The sequence below is a fragment of the Eptesicus fuscus genome, chromosome 4 (genome assembly GCF_027574615.1).
Source record: "Eptesicus fuscus isolate TK198812 chromosome 4, DD_ASM_mEF_20220401, whole genome shotgun sequence".
Lineage (NCBI taxonomy): Eukaryota > Metazoa > Chordata > Mammalia > Chiroptera > Vespertilionidae > Eptesicus > Eptesicus fuscus.
In genome coordinates, this window is record NC_072476.1 from 56,780,270 (window position 1) to 56,794,347 (window position 14,078).

At 35.6% G+C, this 14,078-nt stretch overlaps 1 long non-coding RNA gene across 1 annotated transcript in view; it reads right to left on the minus strand.

Annotated features, from left to right (window-relative positions):
- The window catches only part of LOC129148713 (uncharacterized), a 48,633-nt gene extending 43,260 nt beyond the window's left edge, over positions 1–5,373 (minus strand). The window contains exon 1 of the long non-coding RNA XR_008555674.1: positions 5,285–5,373. This is a non-coding gene — a long non-coding RNA (uncharacterized LOC129148713). The remainder of the gene's footprint in view (positions 1–5,284) is intronic.
- Between the last annotated feature and the right edge of the window lie 8,705 nt (positions 5,374–14,078).

The following is a 14,078-nucleotide window of genomic DNA, read 5'->3' on the forward strand; positions in this document are numbered from 1 at the left end:
ATAATAATACCTTTGTTTTTTATTGAGCTCTGTGCTAAATTCCTTAAATTTATTTTGGATTTTAAAAACTAGTTATTTCTAAAGCCACCTTCTATGAACAAGCAATGAATAATACTGAAAGATAGTAGTGAAAGAGAGTGCTCGCTCAATTGGTCAGTAAGATGTCATATTCAGTGCCCAGTACTCACTGTGGTCCTACTTTGGGGTCTGCTATAGATGGAGTGCTTGCATCCCCCTATGGTATTTAGAGGTGAGGGTTTTGGAGGTGATTAGGTGATGAAGGCAGAGCCCTCATGAATGGGATCAATATCCTTATAAAAGAGTCTCTTTGGCCACATGAGGGTGTAGTGAGAAGATGTCTATCCATGCAAGACGTAGGTTCTCACCAGACACTGAATCTGCCAGCGCCTTGATTTTGGACTTCCCAGAAATAAAACTGTATTGTTTCCTAAGCAACCTAGTCTGTGGTAGGTTGTTATAGTAGCACGATCAGATGAAGGTAAGGTCTCTTTTTCTAGTTGGATTTCACATGAAAGATAGGCCGGTCAGACATTATTATTATTATTGTTCAAATAGAATTTCAATAACAGAAATATCATGTTATGTTATTTGTCCAGAGTAACCTGAATAGTATGTGGTGGCCCAATAATACTAATAGTTCTAATAATAACTAGCTTTATTTGGAAGCTTTCTAAATCACAGCTTTTGCAATTGTTGGCAATGTGCTCTGTGAAATTTAACCTCTCCAAATTTTACATTCCCTGCCTATAAAATGGGGATAACAGTAATGATCTATCTCATAGGTTATTCTGAAGGCTAAAGTATATAATGCAAGGATATAGCACAGTGCTTGGAATATGGATAGCTTTCAATAAATGTTAGGAATTATTATTAGCCATGTTTCACTATATCCACCCCTTCCTAGCTATGAAAACTTGAATATGCCACTTAACCTCTGTGGGCCTCAAAACATCTTTATTAACAAAATGGAGCAACTGAAGCTCAGAGAGTTTAAGAATTTGACTGAGCTAAGCACTGACATATTTAGGACTTGAACTAGTAATGCATTTAGCCATTGGGTTAGAAGCCAGCTTACCTAAAGCCTTGTCCAGTGAAATTTGTGTTTACAATTCCTGTGTGGCAGCTAATATCTAGAAGTTATGACAGCTCTGTTACAAATCTATACATCTTATATAATTTAGAGTGACTGATTTGAATGAAGACTAGAAGGTAAGTTCTAGTACAGATATCTAGCTTTCCTGAATTTTCTTTTTGTTTTATTTAAATAATGACACCAATAATCAATTATCAATTGCTCCCTCTTTGGGGTATCTTTGAATTCAGAATTCTATCTGAATTTTTGGGTAATGATCTTTGTGTAAGAGAAGTGATAGAAAAGTGGGAAGTTTCTTTTTAACTTTAGAAAACAAAACAACATAATCAAGAATAAAGTACATGGTATATATGGGTTCTACATAAACCACTTATTTGATGTAGTGTCATTAGGAGATAATATCTACATATGCAACTCTTTTTTCTGGATATGTCCACCTTATTCCCCTAAGCAACAGTAACAAAAATCTCTTGGTTCAATTACTTTCTAAAAATAGATATCTTTTAAAAATGAATTAGAAACCAGTTTTTAATCTTTACCATTTTACGTTCATTTCATGATTTGAACAAGATGCTAATTAAGTATGAGTTTTGCTTTCGTTAATGAGGGGGAAGGTGTGATAATGATGTCTGTCCTGGGATCTTCTGAAGCACTCTGCAAAGTTATGGTATAATTATCATTTTGATCCAAACCCTTCAGTTTATATGTACACACACAGCTATCATTGCTAACCTTTACATATTGTTTATAAGGTATGAGCACTGTTCTAAGCATGTCACATACATTAAGTAATATAACTAGCATGAAAATCTTATGAGGTACTATTATCCCCCTTTTACAGGTGAGAAAACTGAGGTACAGGTAAGGGGGCAAGTTACACCTACCAAAATCCAAACCCTGGCTGTGTGTCTCAGAGTGTGCACATAATCACAATACTATACTGCATTCTTCAGGATTCCTGTGTTATGTAGATTTCTTTGCCTCATTTAAATATAATAAAGCGATCACAAGCTTTTGAAGTTCTTGATACTTCTAGTACTTGTCTCCTATCAATCTGTGATGGGTCACTTACCTCTGTTGTAGTGTGCCCACCTTCATGAATGCTTTTTCCTTTCCCCATTTTTGTTGCTTCTAATAATTACAGGGCCCCGAGATTCAATTAAGTAGATACTATAATCTTTTCTTACACAAAACACTTCCACCAACAGAATGACCCCCCCCCCCCCCCCCCCGGCCACTAACTAATTTTCCAACTCTCCAGATACCAACTGAATGTCTTCAATCCAATTGAACCCTGACACTATCTACCTGGAGTTAGCACAGTCCTACATATTAGGGCTCAGTTCCAGGAGACTTCCCCCCACTTCAGGAACCATCTCAAGTCTGGGCCACAGTACATCTGACCAATAGGCTATAAATCGGGGGGCGGTTTCCATGACCCCCACCTCAGGTTCAATAATTTGCTTGAAAGGCTCACAGAACTCAGGGAAACACTGTATTTACATTTGCTGTTTATTATAAAAGATACAACTTGAGAACAGCCAAGTAGATGAGATGCATAGGTAAGGTCTGGGAGGAGGGGCATGGAACCTCTATGCCCGCTCTAGGCACATCATCCTTTCAGTACCTCAGTGTCTTTAGTAACCTGCACACTTTCAGAATGCCCATTGTTTAGGGTTTCTTCAGAGTTCCCATTACATAGGCATGATTGGTTAAATCCTTGGGCATTAGTGACTAACTCAATCTCTAGCCCCTCTTCCCTCCTGGGAGGTTGGAGGTGTGGGGCTGAAAGATCCAACCTTCTGATCACAGGGTTGGTTCCTCCTGCTACCTGCTCCCATCCTGAAGTGATTGAGGGGCCCACCAAGAGTCACCTCATTAGCATAAACTCAGTTATGATTTAAAGGGGCTTATTATGAGTAAAAAGGTGCTCCTCTCTCCCATATCACTCAGGAAATTCCAAGGGTTTTAAAAACTCTTTGCTAGAAATGGGGAATGAAGACCAAATATATATTTCTTATTATATCACAATATCATCATAGTCTCATCATAAGTACTATAGTAATTTTTACATGGACTTGGTGACATCCAGATTTATTTTGCTGTTTTTCATTGACTTATGCTCTGTCGAGCCATGAGCAGCTACCTATGGTGACCATGTTACCTAGATTTTAAACACTTCTTGTTTGAAATAGTTGTTTCCATAGTTAGAATAATTTCAGCCCATATGCTCCAATTTTGGTTAAAAGCTTTTGTTCCTCTTTAAAGAGGGCTTTCCAAAGGAGAGAAGCATTGCTGAATTCCATTATATCAAGAAAATCAGACCTCTAGACCGCAAATCAGATAGTTTTTCTAATAGTTGTTGGTAGTCTTGAGTTTATTTATAGGAGGAACAAATTTCCAAAAGGAGTATAGGAATTGGAGTAGAAAAGGCCCAGTTGGTTGGGGTTGTCCAGCCTCTTTTCTGGATGTGTCCACTGTTCCCCACAGCCTGCTCCAGTCTTGGGTTTGAATAACTCAACCGGCAAAGTTTCTTACACCTCTCTTTCAGCAGAGTTCACAGCCTAATGACTATCACGTCCAGAAATGTTTTCCTGACTTTCAGCACAGACATCAACTATGGAGGACACTTATGGCTCTGGTAATGCTAACCCAGTTACCACGATATTTCTTTGTTTTTATAGATCCTCATACATCAGATGAAGTACCTGATAATTATGTGAAATACCTTGGATGGACCCTAGACTGGAAGTCTTCAAAAGACAGTTTAATCACACAGTAGAAAGGCACAGGACTCACTTGTACTATTATTAGATAAACAGGACATCCCTGAATAATATATTAATCTGAAAGAAGTGCCTGAGCAAGAGAAAACGCAACGAAGATGACAGGGAAGTCCAAAGCCATTTTCTACTTTCACCAGATTCTGGTTGTTCTTCCTTTTCCCTCTCTAATGTTTATTATAGGTAAACTTTAAGTATATGCACACTGTACTTTTGTACTCAGTTTTAAAATATTGTTCCCAAAGCCCTCTGTTCAAGGCTTTTGTTTATGTTGAAAGCTTCTCTGATCCTATAGTTAATTTTCGATGTTTTGCAAACTGAGCTAGGAAAACTATCCAGAAATTATCTTGAATATTCTGTGGGTTTTTATATCTTTGAAGGTACATGCTGGCTATGGCTCTTTAAGTTTTTTTTTCTTTATTCCAGGAACACACAAGGAGCCCATAAAATCTGAATTAATTCAAGCATATAAGCAAATAAACAGACGTAAAATCCACATCACAGAAATAAAAGAAGAAAACAACAACAAATAACCCTTCCATCTTGTATAAGCATCTATAAAATTCATTGTTTTAATTAGGTCAATTAACTACTTCCTAACTTTTAAAATCTTTAATTTAAAAAGTTTAAAAGGCCTGGCTGTAATGTTCAAGAGTTTTAAACTCCAAGTACAGTTGGATGGTTTGGGTGACATCTCTACCATATCTCCTGATTACTTAAGCGTGGGAGTGGGAGAAGTGAATCGAGATCACTCTGATATGCAGTGTTTATGTTCTTGATCTACTACTAACTGACTGGTTACAAGAAAGCTTAGAGAACATATAATGTTAACTATGGAGCATGCTTTACTTTTGTCCTTGATTAAGATCTGGTGGGAGAATCACTGGCATTATTTTGCCTTCTTTTTCAATAAGCAACAAGAATCTGAAATTTAATTTTCTTAGAAGGCAATAAATGCATATCTATCAATAATTGAATCTAAAAAAAAAAAAAGAACAAGAGATCTAATGAACAAAATAAACTGATGAATAAAATAGAATCAGAGGCATGGAAACATGGAACAGACCAAAGAATCTCAGAGGGAAGAGGGGTAGGGGTCAGGAAGAGATTAACCAAAGATCTTATATGCATATAAGCATTACTTATGGACACAGACAGGGTGGTAAAGACTTGGCCTGGGGCGGGAACCATGTGGAGGGGGGTACTGGGCAGAAAAAGAGGGACATCTGTAATACTCTCAACAATAATTTTTTTTTTTAAAAAAGACACAATTTTGTCTATTAACCTTATATCTTGTAACTTTGATAAACTCATTTATTAGTTCTAATGGTTATTTTGTTGATTCTCTTGGATTTTCTATGTAAGGAAATAAAAATCAGAAACTTACCATATGCTTGTCTTTTATTTAAAATTTCAGCTTTCCTCCCAAATTCCTAAAGACTTTGAGTAGTTGTATTTTGTATTTTTCCAGTATTGATAGGTATTATCTGGAAAAGAAATTGGAATGTCTTATTATTATTTCTATTTTATAATGAATAAATTGGCACCATGGTAAATGAATAAACTTGCCCATGGTCACACAGTAGCAAGTGGAAGCTATATTTTAACTCCAGGTCTATCTTAATTTAAAGCTTTTACTATATTTGTATATATGAAATATACTCTACCACAGTGTTAAATGAGCTGACCAAATATTAATTGTTTAGTTCAAAATGACATTTTCTGGTTGGATTCTAATATTTCAGTGAGAATGAGAAACACCATCTGATTAAATGTCATTTGTGTGTTGTTGTTTTTTTTTTTGTGTGTGACAATTAATTTTGTTCTATTTGTCTTTCACCTGATATGGACATGGTCAAGAAATAGTAATTAATTGTAACTTTTCCCCACTCCTGGACATCAGAGTCCATTGCTGAACTAGAGAAAAAGCATTTCACTTTACTAAGGGAAAAGAGAATCAAAATAATTTATCACATATACTTAAAACTTAAAAAGTAAAATTTTTTCCAGGAAGCAATTTTCAAAGACATATTTAACACAGAGATGAAAGATATGCTTCAAACTAGACAATCAGATATTTTTAGTTTTTCAGATTTTGGATAATAAAAAGGGCATAAGTAAAATGCACTACCAGCATTATTTTGAGTCCACGTGACATTGGGGGTATGTATATTTTGTCCTTTTTTCTAGAAAATAAGTGTGTTAATAGTAATTAATTGTTTAGCTTTAATTAACTCAATCAAATTTAATTACACTTGTTAGAAGTTTATTTAGCTTACTGATCTTTTTAAAGATCTAGCTTTAGATTGTTGATTTTTGCTACTGGATTAAGATTTTTTTTTGGTTGTGTCTACTTTTCTCTTATAAATTTCTGATTGTATCTCTATTAATCTCTTTCTTTGGGTTTGCTTGGTTGCTCCTTTTTTAGCATTATGAATTCAAAGCTTAGTTCATTTATCTTCATTCTTTCTTGTTATCACATATCTATGTGGTCATCTCCCACTACTCAATGGTATGAATAGTATGAAACAAACAAATTTCAGAAATGTGATTTAGCAAATCGAAGGACTCTGTTTGAGCCTTATGTATTTCTTTATTTTAGAGAGGTTGAAGGGAAAGAATTATCTAGGGAAAATAAACTCAGAGTTAGCTCAAAGGTAAGGAAAGTTACAGGGAGACTACAAAACTGGCAGGACTATCATAGGTATGTGCTAAAAAGAATATACAGAATAATGAACTTTGTAAAAAACAATTCCCTCTCATGCTCTCATTTAAATATTTAAAAGGACTGTTGAAAACTAGGCTTTCCAAAATCTGAAAATATTTTTCTAATTGTAAAAAAAAAAAAAAAAAAAGAGTTGAGAAAACATTGTTTGTTCTTTGGATCTTTTAGTGAATGACCACTGAGAATTCATGAATCAATATATCTTTCACTATTATAGCAGAATTTCATATCATAGACGATACTAATGTGCACTATTGTTGTTGTTTTTTTACCTCCTACCTAGCTTTTTACTCTCTTTCCCTGTGCCATTTCCTCTTAACAACCAAACTGAACTGGGTGTAATAATACATGCTTCATAGACAGAAAAAAAATTGGAATGGTCCACAAAAGATCTATTCATCACCGAGAAGAGTGTCTTAGAATTGACTTATCCTGACAGGGTGATATTTTCTTGGAAAAAAGACTTTACATAATGTGAAATATTTGTGTGTATTGCTTTTTTGGGGGGACAGGAATATATTTGTTCTAGCTAAAAATCAGATGCTAACAGACCATATTGTAGCTGACTGTGAGGACATCTCTACATGGCTGACCAAGAAACTTCCATAATTTGTATACTTTTCAATCCCAGTCAAAAAAAACAAACATCGAAATTATTTGTGTTCTTTATCCTGGAATTAAATGCCTGGACTACCTTTGGCAGCAATACATCTACAATATTACTTTCTCTTTTTCTAATAACTGGTATTTAGAATCCTTAAGTGCCCATAATTTTGGATTGGTAAAAAAGTATTTGTACTACAAATTGTCAGAGCCTGCGTTAAGGGATAATTGCTTTTAAAAGAGCAGGGAAGACATGCTAGGGGTAAAGAACACTTTATATTATGAGAATTAGAGCAATTATCTGGCTACTCCAGGCAAAATAATCCTTTCTTTTGTCAGTATTGGGCTAATTTGAAAGTTTTTTGTCTTAAAGTCTCCAAATAATTTCTTTGTTCTTTCATGGAATTTAATGTGTGTGACTATATTATCTTAATGATTCCAATGTAAGTAGATTAAAGAAGAGTCTTCTTTGCATTAAGTCTGTCTTCTTAGGAAATATTAAATTTAACATGTGATTTGTTAAAAAATGAATTACCTCACATAATATTGTGTAACTTTTATATACAAATTTCTGGGTTAGGGTAAAAGAATGTTTATTCTGTAAGTAGAACTTACACTTTCTGTTATCAAATTTGTCACAAATACTCTCATCACACCATTGCCCTCCATCCCACAAGGGAAGCGGGAAAGTAATTTTACAAAAGCAACAGTGGCTCTGCCTCTTCTCCTTTTTATTCCTGTTCTTCTTTTCTTTTTCCTCTTAAAATACTGAGTCTAAAAGGCCTTTAGGGCCAGAGCAAGGTAGGTGTCTTGGGGTAGGGTAGAGAATGGAGGGGGGCTGGGAGGTCACTGGAGCTGGTTGGGAGAGTGTCATGGTGGCCAGGAGCAAGGTGTGGGTGTCTGAGGAGGCTGAGGGTCAGAGCCTAAGCTTGGTGAGGAAGGCATGTTTGCATGGGATCAGCTTAGCATGGTGTTTAAGGCTAACCACAATGAGAACATCCATACAACGGGGCAGCTCAGAACAGGTAGCAGAACCCAGGTGTGAGGAGAACTCCCTTGCAAGGGAAGAGGAGGCGGTGATGATGAGCAACGGGTTAATTATGGGGGGATTAATTTAATAAGCATTCTAAGAATAATATAAATCAAGTTTCTCACTGTCAGAGGAGGCACTTACAAATACAAAAAGGCAGAAGACTAGAATGAACCTTATGGTGTTAGATGAATTGGTGTAAAAAACCACGTATTGGTATAAATACTTGGTTTTCAGCATGTAGACAGGTAAAGAAATAAACATAAATGTAAATGAATGCATACACACACAAACAGGTATTCCTTTGTTTTGCCAGTAAGAGGGTTTGGGATCAAAAACTCCTCAGTGACAGTGGCAGATCTAATGTCTAGATCTTGATTTCCAAATCCAGTTTTCTACTGAAAGGAAGGAATGACTGATTCCAGGCTTGGGTGAAGGGATTACAAAACAATGCTGGAACATACTGTGCCACAGAGTGAAAAAGTGCTCAAAGAATAATAGGGGCCTAGCAGAAGGATGCAGGGCCCAGAGGAAAGGGGCTCCACTAACCAAATCTGGGGAAAATTAAACATCAATATAAATACTGATAATGAGTTGTAGGCCATTGAATAAAATTGGGATGCACAAATCTGTTTTAATATAAATACATAAATACATGAAAATATGAAAAATAGAATTTTACATAGTTTAAAAGAAACCGGTCACACAATTAATTATTAATTACAAAGAGAAAAGGAATGACAGCATCATTTATGTGATATTCATGCCAAATATCATAGTCTGAATCTAATCATGAGAAGACTTTAAAAATCTCACTGAGGGGCCTTTTATAAAATAACTAGCCTGCCATCATAAAAAATGTCAAGGTCATGAAAGTCAATGTGAGACTGAGGAACAGTTCCAGAGGGAAAGACTTTGAAAAGACATGACAAGTAAATGTGATGTGTGATTCTTTTAATATAAAAGATATTATTGAGATAATTGGCAAAACATAAAGAGGCTCTGAGGGTGAATTGGCAGTAACATGTCTGTGTTCATTTCCTGAGTTTGATGGTTATGCTGCGAAAATCTAGTAGAAGAATGTTCTTGTTTGTCAGAACTACCCACTAGCATCAGAGGGTGGATGGGCATCAGATCATTAACTTACTCTTCAATAGTTCTAGAAAAAGATTCATTGTAATTATTTGCAATTTTTTTGCAAGTTTGAGAAAATTTCAAGAAAAAATCCTTAAAAAAGTAAGTAACTCTAATCATAACATTGTTCACTGTTCATTATTGGGTATTCCCCAATTATTTTAGGAGAAAAGATATCAGTATTCTGAAATTTATTCTCTCTTTCTTTCCCCTTGACCTTCGACTCAGCTTTTCAAATATTATTTTATCATGTAAAGCAACATCCTTAGGAGGTTTCTCCCCACACACATTTTCACCTTATTAGTAGTTAACATTGTCCAAATCAAATTATTACCAACAAGCTAAAATACTTCAAAAAGGCTTGTGAAGGACATATGGACATCTTACTTTCAGTTTTTTGCCTTAATTAAAAAGGAAAGTTTTCTCTCAGGCCCTACACTTAATGTAATTTTAAGAAGTCCTTCCATGTCAAGCTTCAACTCATCCTTTAAGGCACTTTTTACATCTCAGAATTATTGAACTATAGCTAATTACTGCCAGTCATCTATTTGGTGCTAAACCTGACCAAAAACTTATTAACATCTATGCACCTTGACTTGCTTGCTTCTCTCTAATATTTCAATTCAGTACAGTGATGAATTTGAAAATAAACATGATTTGAAAATCTTCCATGACTAAAGTTCCACGGAAGAAGAACATTGCAAGGTGCAAAGACAAATGTACTTAAGTTAGGTAAGTTCCCTGGGAAGATGGTAGCTTGAAGTCATTTTGATAAGGTTTTGATAGTCAGACCTTCTGGACAAATCTATTTAAATATGAAATGGCTCACCTTCTTTAGATCATACTCTGGAAAATGCTGCTTCCGTGCATGTAAAAATTGTTTCCACATTTTTGGTTAACATGATATGGAATTGTTATTATGAAAATTAACAAAATTATTCCAAAAATATTTGTGGGAGTAAACATACTTGTATGCTCTAATTTGTAAGGATTCAAATATAGAACAAGTCCTACTGATTTGCAGAATATATTAATATATTTTTATAATAAATTCTGGCTTACCTGCTGACTCTGCTCACAAATTAATTAGCCCTGGCCTGCCTGGCCATCCTATTTGTTTTGATGCTCTGCCTATTCTTTCAGTAAGTGAAAAAGTTGTCTTGTATGCATCAGCATCCCAGAATGCAACAGAGCAAAGGAAAGTCAGAGGGGATTCCCTAGGGAAGTGCTGGTCAACCAGCTGGAGTGAAGTGTGGGATGGGAGCTGGATGAACTAGTCTGGAAAGTCAATATGAAGAATAGGAACCCATATTTTCTTTGAGAAATTTTAGTTTAATTTTTTATATCAGAACACAATTGGGAAGAGAAAAGTAAAGACTATAAAAATAAGTCTCCCACTCAAAAAATGTTTCATAAAATTGTTCCAACTATATTTGACAACCTTTTGGAAAAAAAAGAAAACCATACCTAGTTCTCTTTTTGGATTCAGTTCACCATTTGTCTTATGCTTAAGTTTCAAAAGGAACATTTTTGCTGCTTATGCGCAAAGGTATACATTTGCTATTCCTATAGGATTTTTGAGTCTAAGCAAACTATTAAATGAAGTATTGAAACTATAAAAGAACACAGGCTTTTCGATTCTCATTTGAAACCCATCCCATTGAAGTACAGACTCTTCTTTTCACATTCACTACAACATAAAGGACAGAAATAAACTGTTCCATTTGTCTGGCAATATTGTCTAGCAAGCTGGAGTTTTAAAGGAGAGGAAGTAACAGACTTTCACTGAACTTTTACTGCTAAGAGATGGCCCAAAAGGGTGTTTCCTTTTTCTTGCTAAGCACAAAGAACTGGGATTTAATTGCATTGCAAACCATTTCATCAATATATCCATGAAGTAACAGGCATCCATGTACTTTGTTTTCTTATTACCATAATGTCAGAGTGTGAGCTGAAATTAAAGGGGAAAGAAGGTTTGGAGGAAACCAGAAAGTTAATATTCCTAGAGAAATAGAAAGGGACGATCATAAATAGGATCAGGGCACTCTCTCTTTTGTCTTTTCCTAATTGGAGAAACCTGTTGCAGAAATAAGATTGGTTCTTTTGTGGGATCTTCAATAGGCTCTAAAAGGATAAATGGAGCAATGGGCACTAATGCCTCATTGTCCCAATCTAAATCCAGTGTATTAGGGGGGAAATGGAAGAAAATCTTCTAGATGGACAGAAATTTGACATTGAATTCTGGCATAAACACTAGGCTTCAAAGGGAGAGATGGAGGCCTGCGTCTCTCTCTCTCTCTCAATCATTTCAAGAGTGAAACAAGACAAAGGTTCAATGTTCATCTTCTCCTTCCTGGCTCCCCAAAAGAAGTCTCTTTGGAAGAGTGTGTTCAGATCTGTTGTTCCCACAGCAGAAACAGGTGTAGTTCATCCTATAATTCTTTTTGCAAAGTGTTAGTAGTTTTGAATAACTGTTAAAGAATCTTGAAGGATTCTCCAAGAGCAGGGTTCGCCTGTCAATGTACAAAGCCTTATCTCTGTTCTTCATTATTCAGTTAAGTCTTAGTCCTGCTCCTGGAGGTTTTACTTATGGGAACTCATAAATTCCCCCTTTCCATAAACTCTGTAGTTTGGGCTTTCTATCATTTGCCAAGAATGAAGTCTAATCAATGTAATTGAGTTCTAACACCAGCTCAGTCACTTACTGCTTGGTGACTCTGAACAAGTGGTTTATCTCAAAATTGCTTTAATCACTTGAAAAAAACAACAACAACTACTCAAATTATCTACCTGATTTTTTTTTTGGTGAAGATTAATTAAAGTTGTGATTGTTAAAGACTTGACCATAATAAATGCTCAATAAATATTAGCTAGTATAACCATACGAAAAATAAATGGTATCACAACCCTAATATCCAGGCCAAAAAGTATCTCCAAAGAGCTTTTAAATCTGAGTGCCCTTCTTTTGTAAACATTACACAAGTTGTTATAATGCTGAAGTGTCATTCTAGTTCAAATTTTATTCTTTCTCCCTCCTTATATCTGGCGGAAAGACTTAATTCCCTTAGGCTCAATGATGGCTATTTCATAACTTTTCAGCTCACACCAAGTTGATGTGTTGCTGAAGTTCATTGAAGTATGTGGTAACAGAGAAATGCAGCAATACAAAGGATCTTGAGAAACTTTGAGATTTTCCAAAATTATAGTATGAGATGTTGACCAATAAGGAAATGATGACAGCAAAAATCAAAGTTCACTGATCAGGGTACATCCAGTGGAATCAAGTGGTGGAGGTGTTATCCCTTGGACTTCTCTCTTGGGCTCTCTCTTGACTATTCTCTCTCAGCTCTTAGATTTATGTGAATAACTCCTGGGAGTATCTCTTCAGGCTTTGCCAACTTCCCAGCCTGTCACATCTCCAGGTGTCTCCCAAGACTCTGCTCATTCTTTCTTGTCTTTTTGTACAGTGGCTCAGACTCTAGGCTCAGCATATAATCTTGTAGGTTCACTCAGTTGCCAATCTTGTAGGTTCGGTATCTTGCATACATTGCTTTCTTTCAATTTTATATGTCAATGTCCTGGTTTAGATCCTGATTGCTTCTTGCCATAGATTTCTAACTACCTCCCTGTACACTACCATTATCTGTCTCATTTATTGCCTTCCCTCTCCTCCCCACCCTTTCTTTTCTCTTTTAGTGTTACTGCTTCTAGAGTTATGCTTCATAAAGAACAATTCCCATTACATTACTCTTCCAAGGGTCCGCATTACCTTTGGAAGTGGCTCCCAAATTTTGGATCTCATGGACTAGTGAAACAAAAATATATTAGGGAGCCCAAAAGAGTGTTGTCAATTTTTTTCTTGAGAAGTAAGAACATTAGTACCCTCTACCACACTGCCATCTACTCTTACCACCACTTCATAAAAGCTATTGTATTTGATTCCAAATATAGAAAATACATAATCCCAAAATAAAGGAAAGGCTTTTAAATTGAATAACTTTCTTTCATAAAAAAAAGAAAGAAACAAGACAACCCCCTTACAAATTGTCTTTATTTTTCCCATTTCTCTCCAGTCAAGTGAAAACTTAGATTTAAACTATCACTGGCCCATGGCCAGCTTTTGGGAAACATGGGTCTACAGAATAAAGTGAAAGTTCTAAGCAGTATTAAATGTAATTTTTTATTGTTTCATGAATGCATTTGAAAATTTCCATTCATTGCCCATTCTCTTTTGTTTGAATTGTAAGCTTCTTGATTACTCTCTACCCCTCCCCCTCAGTTCTCAATCCATCTGTACTGAGATCTAGCTCACATGCTGTTCTCTCCCTGTTAATGCTCATTCTCCCATTCATAATTCACCTTTCTTTTTGTTCTGTGCTGAATTACTCCTGGAACTTTTATACCTTTCATATTCTATTTGCCATGTGTTAACAGAATTATTATTTATGCACAAATTACTCTATGGGCAGGGACTGTGTCTTATATCCATTAATATGCTGCTTGGTAAATACTTGTGGAATTTGGGAATCTCAGTATTACAGAAAAATTAGATTTTAGAAGTTATAAAAATTATATCATTCATAATGCCTCATTCAGTATCAATGGTTTAGTGATGGAAAATGCTCTTGTGCAAAGGAATAAGATATGAGAGGGCTGAAGAAGCCAGACACCTCTTTCCAAAAGGCCAAC